The sequence below is a fragment of the Phoenix dactylifera genome, chromosome 2 (genome assembly GCF_051530095.1).
Source record: "Phoenix dactylifera cultivar Ajwa chromosome 2, Ajwa_hap1_PhDact_Kaust_v1.1, whole genome shotgun sequence".
NCBI classification, from domain to species: domain Eukaryota; kingdom Viridiplantae; phylum Streptophyta; class Magnoliopsida; order Arecales; family Arecaceae; genus Phoenix; species Phoenix dactylifera.
In genome coordinates, this window is record NC_143191.1 from 3,844,512 (window position 1) to 3,860,196 (window position 15,685).

A 15,685-nucleotide genomic window follows, 5' to 3' on the forward strand; every position below is an offset into this window, starting at 1 on the left:
CTCAAATGCCTACTTTTTTCACTACAAAATACTACGGCATTTGTCAGTGAAGAATGCTAGCTTTCCTACTCAAATGTCTAATTTTATCTTAAACAGTCTATCTGAAAGCTAGATTATCTTAGTTTGCATATAACCACAGTTGCTTTCATTTGATCAGCATGTAGCTTCAGTTTTAGATAAACTAGTCAATGGATAAACAATTTCAGTTCTCTATTTTTGAGGTAAAAATGAGAGCTGGGAGCCCACAGGGAAAAGAACATTGAAAGAGATTACAGAGGAGGGTTCAACAATTTTGCAACACATTCGATTCTCTGTAAGGATTTTTTGTTGCACAAAATTTCAATCACTAGACCAACGGACAGCTTGCTCAAGGACCCTCCCTTGATAGTGATCTTTCATGCAAATATGATTGTTCCTTTCCTTCAATGAACTCAAACAATCTTGGATATTCTTATAAAGTTTAAGGCTTTAATGTCTCCAAGCCTGAAATGCAGTGCAATAGTTATTTTCGATTACCAAGAAGTAAAATTTCATTTTTCTGCATGCATGGGTACTGTTGTTGGCATCTGTGCTGCATGTGTTATAATGCATGGATGGCTGTGGACTTCTGAGTAGATATTTTTTTTTCCTAATTTTCTTTTTGCGATGATAGATATACTGGATTTTGGTTAATGCAACTTTGCTTCTTCCTTTATAAGAGATTATAAGTGAACCAAGATGGTGTATGCATTAAAGGAGTATTCTAAATCTGTGCAAGGTGAGGACATGCAAAAAATGAGGAAGCATGGAGACACTTATAATATCAGTTTTCTTTCATGTTCACATATAATTTCAATATATTTGCCAATATATGCCCTTAATAGCATCATATGTATTCCATACAATCATATTTAGTCAAGCTAAACTAAGAATATCTTGTGCACTGAGCGTCGCCCAAGTGGTCAAACCCTTCTATCTAACAAACAGTGATTCTGGGTTTGAATCCTAGGTGGTGCATGTCCAAGCATTAGGACCCTGATAATCTCTAGTGCTCATTCATATATTTGCAATGTTTTTCAACTCGACAGTTAAAAGATAGTACTACAATGCAGAATTTTCCAATGTTCAGAAATTCTTATATTGCGATTAATGTGGTTAGTTAAGAATTATCATGTAAAAGATCTCACTTAGAAATTAAGATTTATAAGTAGTAATTTCTGAGCATTTTGCTGTCAGATTAAGAAAAAAATAGCTGATCATGATTAAGGGAGTTATAACTAAGTTTTTAGAATTAGTGATATACTTAGCTGTGGGTATTCATGAATGTGATCAAAATACATGGCAAAATATAATTATCTACTTTGACCAAACTATATCTTTTCTTAGCCTAGAACTCCTCTTTTAAATGATTCTCTTTCACTGAAAAAGAAAATCTGCATATTTGGACTTTTTAAGAAACAGTTTTATTAGCTGGATGTTAACTAGCTCGATTGGTTTAGTCATTAGGTATTGGATACCCTTGACTTGGGTCTGAATCCTGTCTTCACCTTGATTTAGGCTGGATTTTCTCCTATCCTTGCGCTCAAAAAGAAACAATGTAAGTAGCATTAGAAAGTTTTTTTCTCTCTCTCTCTCTCTATCTCTCTCTCGAATGAGATATTTCATGAACAGTAATATCACATATATTTTCAGGCTAAGTGTAACCTGCACTATGCTTGAAATAGGAGTTGAAGAATGTCTCAAGCCTAATGTATCTTTTATTGTATTTGAGATGTCAGCCATATTTGGTTCTAGATGTGAAACTTGTGTAGCTTTAGTTAATTTGAAGTTTTGACAGTCAGAAATAAATTTGACCTGTCAAAAAATTTATATCTCTAGATCATGATATCGTTAGTGTGCAGTTAGAGAGAGCATTGACGCAATCAAGGTCAATATTCTGCAAGTGCATAAAATCATAGAAGAGACCACATCAAGTTTAATAATAAAAAGAGATGATATGTGATTAGTGCACAGATACAAATCAACATTGACTTAGATTGGTTAATATGATTAGGATGTGGCCATTGATTTCCTCCTCCAGAAGTTCTATTGTCATTAAATGGATGAGAAGATGTATATCATCTTTACATTTTTGTCGATACAATTTAGCACAAGTATTGTATGTTCCATTGCTTTGGGTGGAAAAGGAAAGAACAAAAAAATAGATTGAAAATTTTAGGAATGAGAGAGAGAGAGAGAGGTGGAGCAGCTTTGGAAAAAAAGAGCAAAAAAAAAGTGATTGCTTTCAACCTGATCCAGTGAATCTTCATATTGTGCCATTTAGCCTCACTTGAATGTATATTATATCTATACTCAAGTAAAGGTATGCCATATAAATTAGATTAATTTAATATAGATTTTTTTTTTCCTTGTTTGCATACCTAAGGGCTAGATCGGCAATCATTTCCAACATATCAATGTAGTAATGCTCATTATCTATAACCCTTAAGCTGAGCCTGACAAATGTCTTTGCTTTAAAGAATTCTAGGTGAGGAAATAATTTCAGATTAGTTATGATCTTACTTAGATAATTATGGCAATTATAAAAATGGTAAAATAAGATGTGAAATCGAAGAAAAGGGGTTGGTGTACTGAAAAATAATAAGGTTTTAAGAGGAAGAATGGCGTTGAAACACTGAAGATAAAAAAAGGAAGAAAAGCCTAAATTCTTCAATCTTCACATACAGGTCCTATATGAAGCTTAAATTTCAATAAATAAATCTATCTTAGCAAATAAAAAAAAAGTATTAGAAATCCCTAAGCTACTTTCTTGATTGACTGACTTCTTTTATTTGGAGAGAAGGGGAGGAAGGGGTGGGTGAAGAAGGATTTGCAATGTTTATGTGTGAAGGGTTTTTCATCCATGCTTTTCTTTATCTCGCACTTTTTCCTTACTGGCAAGCCCTTCTACAAGGGTCATAACATAATTTTAATTGCATGAAATGGCAATAAAGCATAAGTTGCCACATCATGATTCATGAACTAATCTAAAGCCTGTAAACTTAATATTAGATCACTTTATCTCCATTATACATTTAAAAGAGCTCCAATTAAAAAATTTTGAACTCAAAATATATAGCTGAAAAGAAAATTTAAATGATCGTCTAGACTTCTAAGAATCTGCATGGATTAACTTTGGTGTTTGCAGCTTACTTAAAATATGCACGACCCAGTTATACTTTTTCAAAATTAACACACAACTCAATTTGTACCTCCATTCTATGGTTGAGGTTGCACATTGGCTCCATATAATATAACTTCAAGTAGGGTAAAGTCTGTAACTCTTTATCTCCTTGCTTTCTTTTGTTGGAAGTTAGACCTGAAAAAGTTTTGCACCAAGTGAACTTTGGTGAAATTCCCACTAGTTTATCCCCAAAAAGCCGAAGAATACTCTGATTTTTTTATCAATCCAAGCTGGCTTGTCAAGATTCAATTTGGTTTGTTTAATCTTTCATACCGTGGCATTTGTAGTCACTCAAGTATATGTTATGTAAATGATGGTAAAGATGTTGTGCTTGGTTTCCTTTATATGCCCGAAAGCCAGAGTGATATTCCCTACCATAAAATGACATAGTAATTTACTCATCAACCATAATCTTTAAGAAAATCAGTCAACATCTGTCGACGGTCATTCATAAATGTGCAAATGATTTTAGCCCTTCTACTACTGTAATGTGTACTGTCTGATTCCATACTCGAAGATAACAAAATTAGGATTCAAGCATAAGTAGTGAATTTTCATTATTTGTTGTCTTTTATAAATCAAGTGCATGCTATGTAAATAAAGCATATTTAACATTGGTTTTCTTTATTTTTCAGTCTCTTGATATGCCTGGAGGCTAGCATGGTAGTCTTGCTCATGAGTAATGTAATCTACTCATTATGTCTATCCTTAAGCTAAATCTGACAACTATGAAACTTGTGTAAACTATCCTAACTCCTGTTCTTTGATGAACTCGTGGCATGGAAAGCCGGAGGATTGATTCTCTAACTGGTGCCACCTAGTAAATTGTAACAAGTAAATTTTCTCGTAACAATTACTCACTATTCTGTTTTGAGCATCGAAATTTTGGCAATTTGTTATTGGAGCAAATAGTAACAACCATTTCATCGGACATACATATTTTTGATTTTCTAATAGATTTACACTTTCCTCTTATATAATAAAAAAACAATAATTGAGTCATTAGGACTAATGAAATTAACAGTGTATACTTCCTTCAAATTTTAAACAGAATAGGGTTTTCAACAGCCGTGTTGGTAAGATAGTAACATGCATCTATTTATTTATTTATATACCTTTTTTTTTTGGAGATAGAGATATGCATTTACTATTTTCCTTTTTACTGCTTGAAGTGAAAATTTACTCCAACTCACAAATGGTAATGGCTATTCAAGTCCTTAATTTCCTATTATTACGTGGGAGAAATTCAGTTCCCCATGCTGTCTTCTAGTGGTAGTATTTTTATTTCTTACCACCCTCAACCCTTGTTGCCAACTTATCTTCAGGCTCCCCTTTTGCCATCCTAGAATGTTGAACACCTGCAACCATGCCTCCTGCTGATCTCAACCCACCCTTCCTCCACCTTTTAATCTTGATGACATACTAAATGATGATGACATTGAAGAAGTATCCGATGACAAGTTATGCGCGCCCGATGACTCTGTGGAGGACTTGGAGTGGCTCCCGGCTCTCTTTGGTGACTCGCTGGGCTTCAACTCACCATCCAAGGGTGCAGACAAGAAGAGAGAGAGAGCTTCGTGATGCTTTAACTGGTCGGAAATTGCCCACAAAGCCGAAGACCAGACAGGTCGGAAGAAAGACATGGTCTCTGGAACCCCAGAGCGCCTTCTGCATGGTTACCTATTAAAGAATGGTGCTAATTTTGACGTGCCAAAGACTGTGTATTGAGGAAAACTCTGCCACGGTGGTTGATTGGATATAGGGAGCGGATAGATATGACGATGGTCATCCGCTGATCCGGAATATTCGCAGACTGGTACAGTTGTCCGCTATCCAGATTGTTCATGTGTATCGAAAGGTGAACAGAACAGCAGACTGAATCGTCTCATATGTGGCACGTCATTCTGGAGACGTCATCTGAACGAGTTTAGCAGGTGTTACTCATATGTTACATTGTTTACTCTCTATTAATTTGGTAAGATGTACTCAAACTTGAGTTATTGGAAATGAAACACCGTTTCGAACCACCAAAAAAAAAAAAAAAAAGTGCACCGACTGCCTCGCCATGGACATGCTACAGTGGAGGCCTGGCCCTGATGGGCCTAGGACTCTGTAATGCCTGTGGAATCCGCTTCAAGTCCGGGCAAGTACCACCCTGCGCGGCTGCGCCGACTCCTTCCTGTGGTAGCACCTGCCGGTATGCGAACACGCACAGGAAGGTTCTCAGGATAAAGAGGGAGAAGAAAACCAAGAAGAGTGATGATTATATTTACTGAAAAGATTTGCAGCACTCAGTCATAGTCTAAGTTTAAGAAGGAAAAGCAGCACTCAATCTGATCAATCTCTCTCATTCTACATCTTCATAGGTTTTTCAAGAACCTTATTTAGGTTTATTAGTTCTGTTTGATGTCAAGGTTGGGAGGAGTTGTACTTTTTGGACAAACACCCAGTAATTGTTCATGGTTTGTAGTGCACTTCTTAAAATCTCTCTGGAACTCTGCTGGCCAAACAAGTCGCTAAAACTATATTTCCTAAGAGTAGGACTCGGAAGATATATTCTGTTGGGTGCCCATCCAAGTTGATGTTCTTTTTTTTTGAGGTGAATCATCCAAGTTGATGTTGTGCTTAGCATTTTGGCCGGGTGGCCTACTGGATTTAGATTGAAAAAGTTTGCACTTCTCCTCCTGGTAGTCGCACACATCGATTTCTGAACATGCAACCAGCTTATTACTGCAACATGTCTCTAGGGGAGTAATTGAAGAGGCAAGGCAGAAGGATGAAGAATTTGGAGGGATCATAGTCCATTGATTCCACAATTTCAAGATTTTCAGATACCAAAAATTCTCATATCCTGGGAAGGTCAACTCTTACATGCTTGGAACAAGATATCTTGGATTTCTAGACTAATATTTTCTTCTTGTCTAATCTTCTGTTGTGTGTATGCTGTGAACTTCATTAGTTAGGCCGTGTGAAATGTACTTAACCATGATCATCATCCAAGTTATTTGTGCTATTCTTACTATTAAGAGACTGTTATTTCTTTTAGACAGTCCTTGTATATCGGAAGACGAATAAGGTGACAGATTGGGTCACCTCTTTTGTTGCTCTTCATTTAAGAAAGGTTCTAAAAATATGGTCTAATATCGCCCCCCATCTTTATGCTAATTTATTTCTCTTGACTCTGCTGGTTATGTTGGGGGAAAAATAGATCATTCAAAGCACGTGGTCAAATCGCCGGCACTTAATGACGAACATGACGACAACAAGCATACTCTCAGCAGTCACGACCTCGAAGCGTCCGACCTCGGGGCGCTCGACCTCAGAGCGCTCAGTCTCGGTACTGACGACCTCAGAGCTCACGACCTCAACCTCGATACGACCTAGGCAGGCATAATCTCAGCTAAGTTAAGCTCGATTGATCTCAAGGCCAAGCAAGACCTAATTAAAGGGAGAAACCGACCTCCACTCTACCGAAAATCAAGTCCTCCATATCCGGGATCAAATCCCGTGATCTCCGCCTTAACGGCTGTCAACATTTAAATTCACGCGACCTCAACGAATCGTCAGCTAGCCTGAAATCTCGGGTCGTTTACGGGAATTCATTGATTCGCACGATCATGCCCGATTACAAGTAATCGCTACATCCCCTCCTATAAAAAGGGGGGGAAGCTCTATGCATGGGACTTCTTCTTCCTCCCCGGCCACAACTTTTCTCCATTACTTTTCTCCATTATTTTTCTCCATTACTTCTCTCCATTATTTCTCTCCATTAAAAACTCCTCTCTGACTTAAGCATCGGAGGGCTTGCACCGGAAACTCCGGCCACAGGCTTCTTGCAGGTCCGCCAGAGACAGCCGTCAGCCGCCGCACCACCAGCTGGAGCTCCTCCCCCTCGGTCCGCGGTCATCCTCGGGTCGAACTTCCAACAACAGGTTACACTGACACTAGATTGATGTGAGCAACTGCAGTACAAATATATATATATATATATATATATTTGTACTATTCATTAAACTTATTTACCTTGCAAAAACTATCAATCTACCATATATAACACACCAGAACCAGACGAGCCCTCCTTGTCCCTTTTTCTCTCGTCAACACATCGTACCGCCGACAGCCGTCATGCACTGCCGGCTCGAGCCTTAGGCGACTGAGGCGGTCGCCTAAGGCCCCCGGCCCAGGGAAGGCCCCCGACCCAGCCACGATTTTTTTTTTTTTTATTCCTCCATAAAGGTCTGCAGACGGGGAGTGGGTTTGGGCGGCGACGTGAAAGGCTGCAGACGGGCTGACGGGGAGTGGGCGGTGGCGTCTGTGGTCTGGCAGACGGGGTCACGGGGACTAGCGACGGGCGACGGGCGACGTCTATCGGCAACGTCGAGCCGTCAAGTCGTCGACAAGCAATGGGCAACGCAACGGCCAAGTCCAACGGGCATTTCCTCCCCGGCTCCCCCCCTTCTCTGCCTTTTTAATGCCGGAACCTTCTCCGGTTCTCGGCAGAATCAGCTTGCAGAGTGAGAGCGGCGAGTGCAAAACCCTCTCTAGCTCTTCTCGCCGACGTCGCCGTCCTCGGCTTCGAGCTCCGGTCCACCGTGCGTCCGTGACTCCGTGCAGTCCGTGCTGCCTCCTCCTCGGCTCCGAGCTCCGGCCTCAGCTCCGGGCATCTGGCCTCCCGTCCTCTCCTCGCCGACTCCGAGTCGCCGTCCTCGGCTCCTCCGACCTCCGGGCTCCGCAGCGACCGAGGCGGCGAGGCCTTTCGAGTTCCGAGTTCCGAGTTCCGAGTTCCGACTTCCTCCTCAGGCTCCTCGGCTCTTCCGACTTCCGAGTCTCTGACCTCCTCCCGAGTCCTGACTCCCGAGTCCCGGCCCAGGGAAGCCCCCACCCACGGTCCTTCGCCGCTCCGACCTCCTCCCGTGACCCCATCCTCTACTCCTCTCCTCAGCTCCTCCACCGCTCCGGCCTCCTCGGCTCCTCGGGGTTCCCGGTTCCCGAGTCCCGACCTCCTCCCACGGTCCCACCTCCCGACCTCCTCCCCTGTTCCCACTTCCCAAATCCCACTGGCCACTGATCGCGGCTCCCACTGATCCCGGACCCCGGTTCGAATCGGCGGTTCACCGTGAGTGTGACTGTGTGAGGCAGGTGAGTTAGTAAGTAACTGTAGTTACTTAGTTTATTAACAAAATAAATTATTATTTAAATAATAATAAAAAAGGCCTCTTGAGTTCGTCTAGGGCCTCCAAATATATTGGGCCGCCCCTGCCGTCATGTGTGGCGGCGAAACTTGTTCCCTTCCACCGTCGCTACTTCTCTCTTCCCCTTCTTGCCCTGTTTTTCTTGCTGGAATTTGGAATCGAGCTCGCACTTCTTTTTCCTCCCTCTCTTGCAGTATTATTTTGAGGACTGGTTCGACCTGGTCAAGTTCGTGGAGATTGTACGGGATGCGGGGCTGTACATGGTCCTCCGCATTGGACCATTTGTTGCTGCCGAGTGGAACTTCGGGTGTGTCTCGAGATATTGATTTACTTATCTTTGCGGTTTGTTCCTCAAAGCAGTGGTCGTGATGGGGTTTTGTTGGAGCTGCAGGGGAGTGCCAGTTTGGCTGCATTATGTGCCTGGGACTGTCTTTCGGACAATCAGCGAGCCATTAAGGTTTTGAAATGGAAAAAGTTTGGCTGTATTTATTTTTGTGTCTGTGGCTGTTTGCTTGCATGCTCAAATTGAATCACTTCATGTGCCTGAGTGTTCCATATGTTGTTTACATTTCATGATCTTAAAGTTTTAACTTTTTATGCTTGCAGATCAACACATGTAATTCATTTTACTGTGATCAGTTCACACCAAATTCCCCCAAATAAGCCAAAAATTTGGACAGAGAATTGGCCTGGATGGTAATTCTATTTCAGGAATTATCGTTCTATTTGTAAGCTTATGCCAAAGTAATCTTAGCAACATAAAGGTAATTTACGATTAAAATCATTATTCTTTATTTTATTTTGGACAAATGAGCTTGAATTTGACAGTATACAAATTTATTAAAAAAACACAAATCTATTAAAAATAAGCATGACCAGAATGTACAATTTGAATTTATATGAGTAGCATAGATGAGCTGACATGGTTTTGTGAGTAAGAATCAACTCTGGAGACAGGCAGCTTTTGCCATTTCCATCTAGGGCTGCAACCTCTAAGATGACCTGGAGATTGGGTACAAATATGGTATGAATATAAAATGTAGTACTCATTTTATGTAAGATAGGCTATATATAACTAGGGTTTTTCTATGGGATGACTTATATGTTAACATATGTTGATCAGTTTACCACCATTTAACATGTTGTTAGATACAAAAAGAATGGGAACAGAAAATGACCTAGATGTCAGGTATAAGGTTGGACTTCCCATTAGGGCTACTTTGTGTTGGATCTAACATGAGTTGGACACTGATGGTTTATTGGGGCTGATCTAAGTCTGCACATAATATTTATAACAATTGCATTATGGATAGTCTCAATTTTGGTGCCAGAGCCATGATACGGACAGAGTTCCTTTAAGGGCCATACAAGTATGAGGTACAAGGTGTATGATGCAACAGCATGTAGGTTTGTTTGGTCATACATTTTTGGTTTCCAAATTTGTTAATAAAAGTTAGTCTTCATAGGCTTCAAAGTTAAAGAGTTATAATGAATATGCTTAAAATTTAAGATCAGAAAGAATTGAGGTTTTCTACTTTCTACATTGATCATACTAGTTTCACATAAGAGCAAAGTTTCAATGTAATTATTAGCCTTGTTCATCCATGCAAATGTGTGTTCATAAATGGCATTTTTAACCATTTGTGAATAGAATCTTTGACCTTTCCTTCTGCACTTGCTCATAAACCCAATTTTGCTTATATTTCTCTCTCCGAGCAAAATCAAAAGTACAAATGTCACGCCTCCGACCCGAGATTGCAAGCCAGGGGTTGCAGCAACCGCTGCATATCATAGAAAACTCTTCCCACAAGCTTGCAAGGCATCTCATCACAATATCATAAAGCAAACAACGGAATAAATTTAAATAATCATTATTCAAACTTTAATTTAAATAACTAGAATCAAATTTTAATGTCTCACATAACTAACAATTTTTAAAAGATCTTACATCAAGCTCTAGTCAAATGTTGGTCTAAGTTAAAGATGTTAAATTCGGCTTCTAGTCACTCTCCCAATCATAACTCCACGCCATCTTAGTTCTCAGATTTATAAAAACAATCAGATTTGGAGTAATGAGCTAGATAACCTAGTAAGTAATGAACACTTTAATCAGATTAATTAGGCAATAAATTAAATAATTATTTACAAAAATTAAGCATATGGAATATATTAATGTGAAACCAAATCTCATAAATCCAAATTCTTTCAAAACGTCAAATTCATCTCGACAGCCTAGAACTATGACTACATCAAAGTGCCACCGCATAATCCCTAATGGCATGGTATCGAAGTGCCAACGTACAACCCTTACTGGCAAGGTATCGGATGCCAACATCCAACCCCCACGGGTTGGGTATCGAAGTGCCAACATACAACTCCCGCTGGAAGGATATCGAAGTGCCAATGTACAACCCTTACTGGCAGGGTATTGAAGTGTCAACGTACAATCCCTACTGGTAGGGTGTCAAAATATAGTTTGGCAGCGACTCTGAATCTGTTTCGAATCAAAACTCTTTTTCGCAAAAGCATGCTCCAAATCGCAAGATACATAAAATCATAGGATATCGAAATCAAACGAGCATAATCCATATAAGAACCAATATGTTCGATCAAGCATCTTACCATATTCTAGAAAAAGGCATATATAACAATAATGCACTATGCATCAAGTTTATAAATTAAGAATAATTCGATTCAGAGAATGGCAAAAATGATGTGAAGTGGATACGAAAATCGGACCCTCCAAGGAATCCACCTTTGACATGGTACAAGGTTTGTTTTTTTTTTTGCCATTTCTTGTCTTCATTGGTTACTTGGACATTTTAAACAAGGTTAAATTGGTAACATTTTAAGATCAATAGTGATGACAGAAAAAGGATTCCATTTTTATCAATTGTAAACTGTTTAGGATGAGAATTATGCTGTGGAAGAATAATAGGTTTTATTTTTTCTTCAAGTTTCAGTAGACGTTTGTTTGATGTTTAACTTTGTTATACTCATTTATTGAAAAAATATTTTTTTTCAGCTGCAGAAGTTTTGTAATTTGCCATGTTTTAGAGTATTCTTTTCACCACCTCTTAACAATAATTTTATGCAAGTCCTTTCTCTTTTAATGTTTTGCTGGTAGTTGTGGATCCTCCAGAAGGAAATGAGCCTGTTGGGCTGGACATGCAATTTATGGGAAAGGGCCAAGCTTGGCTAAATGGAAAAGCCATTGGAAGATACTGGTCCAGGACAAGTTCTGTGCATTGAATGCATTCCTAGTTGCAATTACAGGGGCAAATTTGTCCCGGACAAATGCAGGACAGGATGTGGAGATCCAACTCAGAGATGGTAATCCAGGTAAAAAATACAAAAGGAAAAAACTGAACGCTTTTAGCTATTTCTTTCTTCAAGAGAATAATGAAGTTAACTTTTCATTAACAGTTTTATGTCTGAATTAGCTAGCATAGTTTAAAAACCAAAATGCTTCAAGCCACCAAAGAAATCAACTTACGCATTTATTTCATAAATAACCTAGAAAAAAGAAAAAAACTGATTGACTTTGGCTATTTTCTTTTCTAGAGAAGAATCAATTAACTTTTCACTAACACAGTTTTATGTGACATAGCTAGCGTAGTTTAAAAGCAGAATGCGTGAGCCTGCCAAAGAAATCAATTTACCCATTTCTTTCATAAATAACCTAAAAAAGAAAAAAGCTGAATGATGTTCGCTATTTTTTCTTTTGAGAGAGGAATGAAGTTAGCTCTTCATTAACACAGTTTCTATGCCTGAAGTAGCTAGCATAGTTTGAAAGCAAAATGCTCGAAACTAACCAAAAAAATTGACCTACCCATTTCTTTCATAATTAACCAAACAAATTATCATCATAAACAAAAATATTTTCTGTTCCTGTTTCTGATAGTAATTCCTATTATCATTTCTGACAATGCTGGCAAGCGCTTAAATTTGTGATAAATAATTTTAAGTTGTCTGAATTAGTTAAAATAATGAGCAATTTATTGTACCACATAGATCTCTGATTTAGCACAAAATTTTGACTGTTTACATGGTTCTATTAAATGGAAAAATATGCTGGTCATTCCTACAGTGGACAATTGGATAAATCTCGAAAGTAATTTGCTCAAATTTCAGTAAGTTGCTTAGCATGCTTTTTGAGGTCTTTATTTTAGTAAGATCATTACTGCTTCCTTGGATTTAAACGGCAATGGAATAAGCAAGAATCTATATATCCTTCCCTCAATCTACGGAATTACATCACAAAGTTATTTGTGTTTATTGTGGTTTATAATTATGTGAAGACTTATAGATGCCCTTTTAAATGAACATGCATGTCCCTTATCTTGAAAGCATCCATAATCTTGTGTTTTCTTCTTTTTTGGCCAGGTACCATGTCCCTCGATCTTGGTTTCGACCATCAGGGAATAATTTGGTGATATTTGAGGAGAAAGGTGGAGATCCTACTAAGATTACTTTTTCAAGAAGACGTGTGACAGGTGTCTGTAGTTTTGTATCAACAGCCTACCCTTCCATGGACTTGGCATCCTGGGATCTAACAGGAGCTATAATGGAGATAAGGCAGTAATACATTTGAAGTGTCCCGAGGGCTCACTTATTTCCTCCATTAAATTTGCCAGCTTTGGAAATCCAAGTGGAACATGCAGATCCTATCGCCAAGGAAGTTGTCATCATCCTGACTCCATTTCTGTGGTTGAAAAGGCAGCATAAATCATCTTAAAAATATTCTCAGAATGCTAATGAAATTTTATATTTGTAAATTTGCTTGGATTAATCGTCAAAGTTATCATTTTACAAGAGGGTATACTTTGAAAAAAAATCAGCAGTAACACTAAAAGATTTCTTCTGACCTTATAATTTCTGAAATGCAAAACTTACATAGGCATATTGAAGCTGCAGCACATACATGTAATACTTTTGCAGCTACATGTTTTTGCAATGAAAAGGCTCAATATAAATCGCCAACTTCATAGAAGATGTCATCATCCCGGCTCAATTTCTGTGGTTGAAAAGGTATCATACATCATTTTAAAAATATTCTCAGAATGCTAATGAATTTTTGTGTTTGTAATTTTGTTTGGATTATTCGTCAAGTTTATCATTCTACAACAGGGTATGCTTAAAAATAAAACAGCAGAAACATTAAAAGATGTCTTCTGACCTTATAATTGCGGAAATGCAAAACTTATATGGGCATATTGAAGTTGCAGCACATACATGGAATACTTTTGCAGCTATATGTTTTTGCCATGAAAAGGCTTAATATAAATTACCAACTAACTTCATAGTGGAGGAAGATCCTTGCATTGCAAGGCAAAGGTAAAAGCATTTGTCTTCTTTTAATTATGCATAGATATCACTGCCCAAAGTTGAGTCATTTAAACGATTTTTCTGAGTTTATTACTTAAATCTTGTTATGGCAGGCCTGTCTACATAAAAGACTGTGTACTGTGTCGTTGTCTGAAGACAAATTCAATAAAGATTTATGTCCCAGCATGATTAAGACGCTTGCTATCGAAGCTGCTTGCAGCTAGTAACATGAAGGCTGCTAAAAATACCTTTTCCAGAAGTTCCATTGATGAAATCATTCGAGATAAGGATCCTTAATTTATAGCACGCAAAAACTAGTACCATATTGCTTGTCCCTTATTTCTGATTCAGAGGGTTAGAGCTGCTTTTAAGCAAAGCTGATAGAAGGCCTGTTTCATTTGAATTCTTCTCTAGTCTCAGTTCATTTGGATCTCCATGTGAAAATGAACTTCGTTGCTCAAGGATGTATTTTGATTTTTCATTAAATATAAAAGAAAATTTTGGTTTTGTAATCCTGATTTACCTGGCAAGTACAATTTGTTGGTGGCTTTTTATCTGCGGATTTCTTTGTCTTGAAAGCTTTTGTTTATGTTTTCTTTTTTTTTTTGGGCTAGGATGTTTATGGATTTTTTTGATTACTTTATGAGCAATAATAATAACAACTCAGGATCTCACCCAAAAAAGCTAGCTGGAAGTTATTATTTGAATTTTTTGATCCTATATAAGTACTTAAGATTTACTCGGCAAATAACTAATATGGATCTAAACACACGCCAACAAGGTCCTTACATTACATATTTATATTGTTCTTAATTATTTTTGTTAGTATTTTGCATAATAACATATGTGCCAGTTTCTTGAAGAAATATGCCCTTTGCTGGTTGAAAAGATCTCGATAATGGTTTTTCCCCCATGACAGTGGTTCCTTCCAAATTTGTTAACTGATAATTTCCATCATAATAGAAACTATCAGTTACCATAGTCTGATTGCAATCTTTTTCATCTGAATGTTAGCTAATATATACAAAAATGGAAATTAGCGGACGGCAATAGTACAACAGCACTGTATATTGCATTGATATGGAGATTTTAATTAGCAAAATATTATTCTAATCAGCAACCATTAGAAAGATCAAGCAATGACCGTTATACCAAGATAGCTTTTTTTTTGTTCTTTCTCAGACCTCACCTATTTCTGTTAGAATGAAGAGTCCATTTCCTTGACTTCACCACACCATTAACTACAAAGTAACCTCTGCTGCCTAAATGCCTCTGATATACACTTTTTTTTTTTTTTTTTTTTTTTTTTGCGCTAAAACGGATGATTCGTACAATTCTAGTAAGGATACATTCAATAAGATCAGAAAACAACAAGTTTCGGAGTACTTTAGGTAACTTCCTTTTCAACCTACATGGTGCCTCCGGAATGACTGGCCATATATGAAGCCAACCAGTCCATAGTCCTGTTAACCTTTTTGAGCATATACTTGGCCTGAAAGGCCACACCACCACTGATTATAGTCCGAATGTTCTGAAGCAAGAGACGACACCCTCCACCACCGCTGGTTGATACACACTTCTTTAAAATTATATAAGCCTTCATTCTGACCCTAGTCAAAATGTGGGTTAGACTTGGATTAGAGATCTAGACCTGCTAGGTTAACATGGTTGGTTTGTCCATGGGAAATGGAAAATTAGAACTAAGAATCAGATGGTCGCCTTTCATGGTCCAACTAATTAATGCGAAAACAAGGTGCCCAATGGACCACAATTACTCAACCCAATCAATCACACAGTCCTGGAGGCCAAACCAGGGACCGTTTTCTTGATACCGTAATGCACCATTGTGTTGGTTATATTCTTGAAAAGACATACTTTTTCAGGACCCAAACTTTGCTTGCTTCTTGCTTACTGCTTGTCATGTAATAAAACAATAATCGGCTGGATCCGATGTCAGCAGGAC

At 38.3% G+C, this 15,685-nt stretch overlaps 1 long non-coding RNA gene across 5 annotated transcripts; it reads left to right on the plus strand.

Moving 5' to 3' along the window:
• Positions 1-8,435: 8,435 nt before the first annotated feature.
• On the plus strand, positions 8,436-14,234 carry LOC113462445 (uncharacterized). Of its 5 annotated transcripts, none has more exons than XR_016399093.1 (4): positions 8,436-8,701; positions 8,786-8,851; positions 9,001-11,736; positions 12,781-14,234. It is a non-coding gene; the product is annotated as an uncharacterized LOC113462445 (long non-coding RNA). The 5 variants fall into 5 exon arrangements; XR_016399091.1 differs by having other exon boundaries at positions 8,437-8,851; positions 12,781-13,731; positions 13,836-14,234; XR_016399092.1 differs by having other exon boundaries at positions 8,437-8,851; positions 12,781-13,425; positions 13,525-14,234.
• The last annotated feature ends 1,451 nt before the right edge of the window (positions 14,235-15,685 follow it).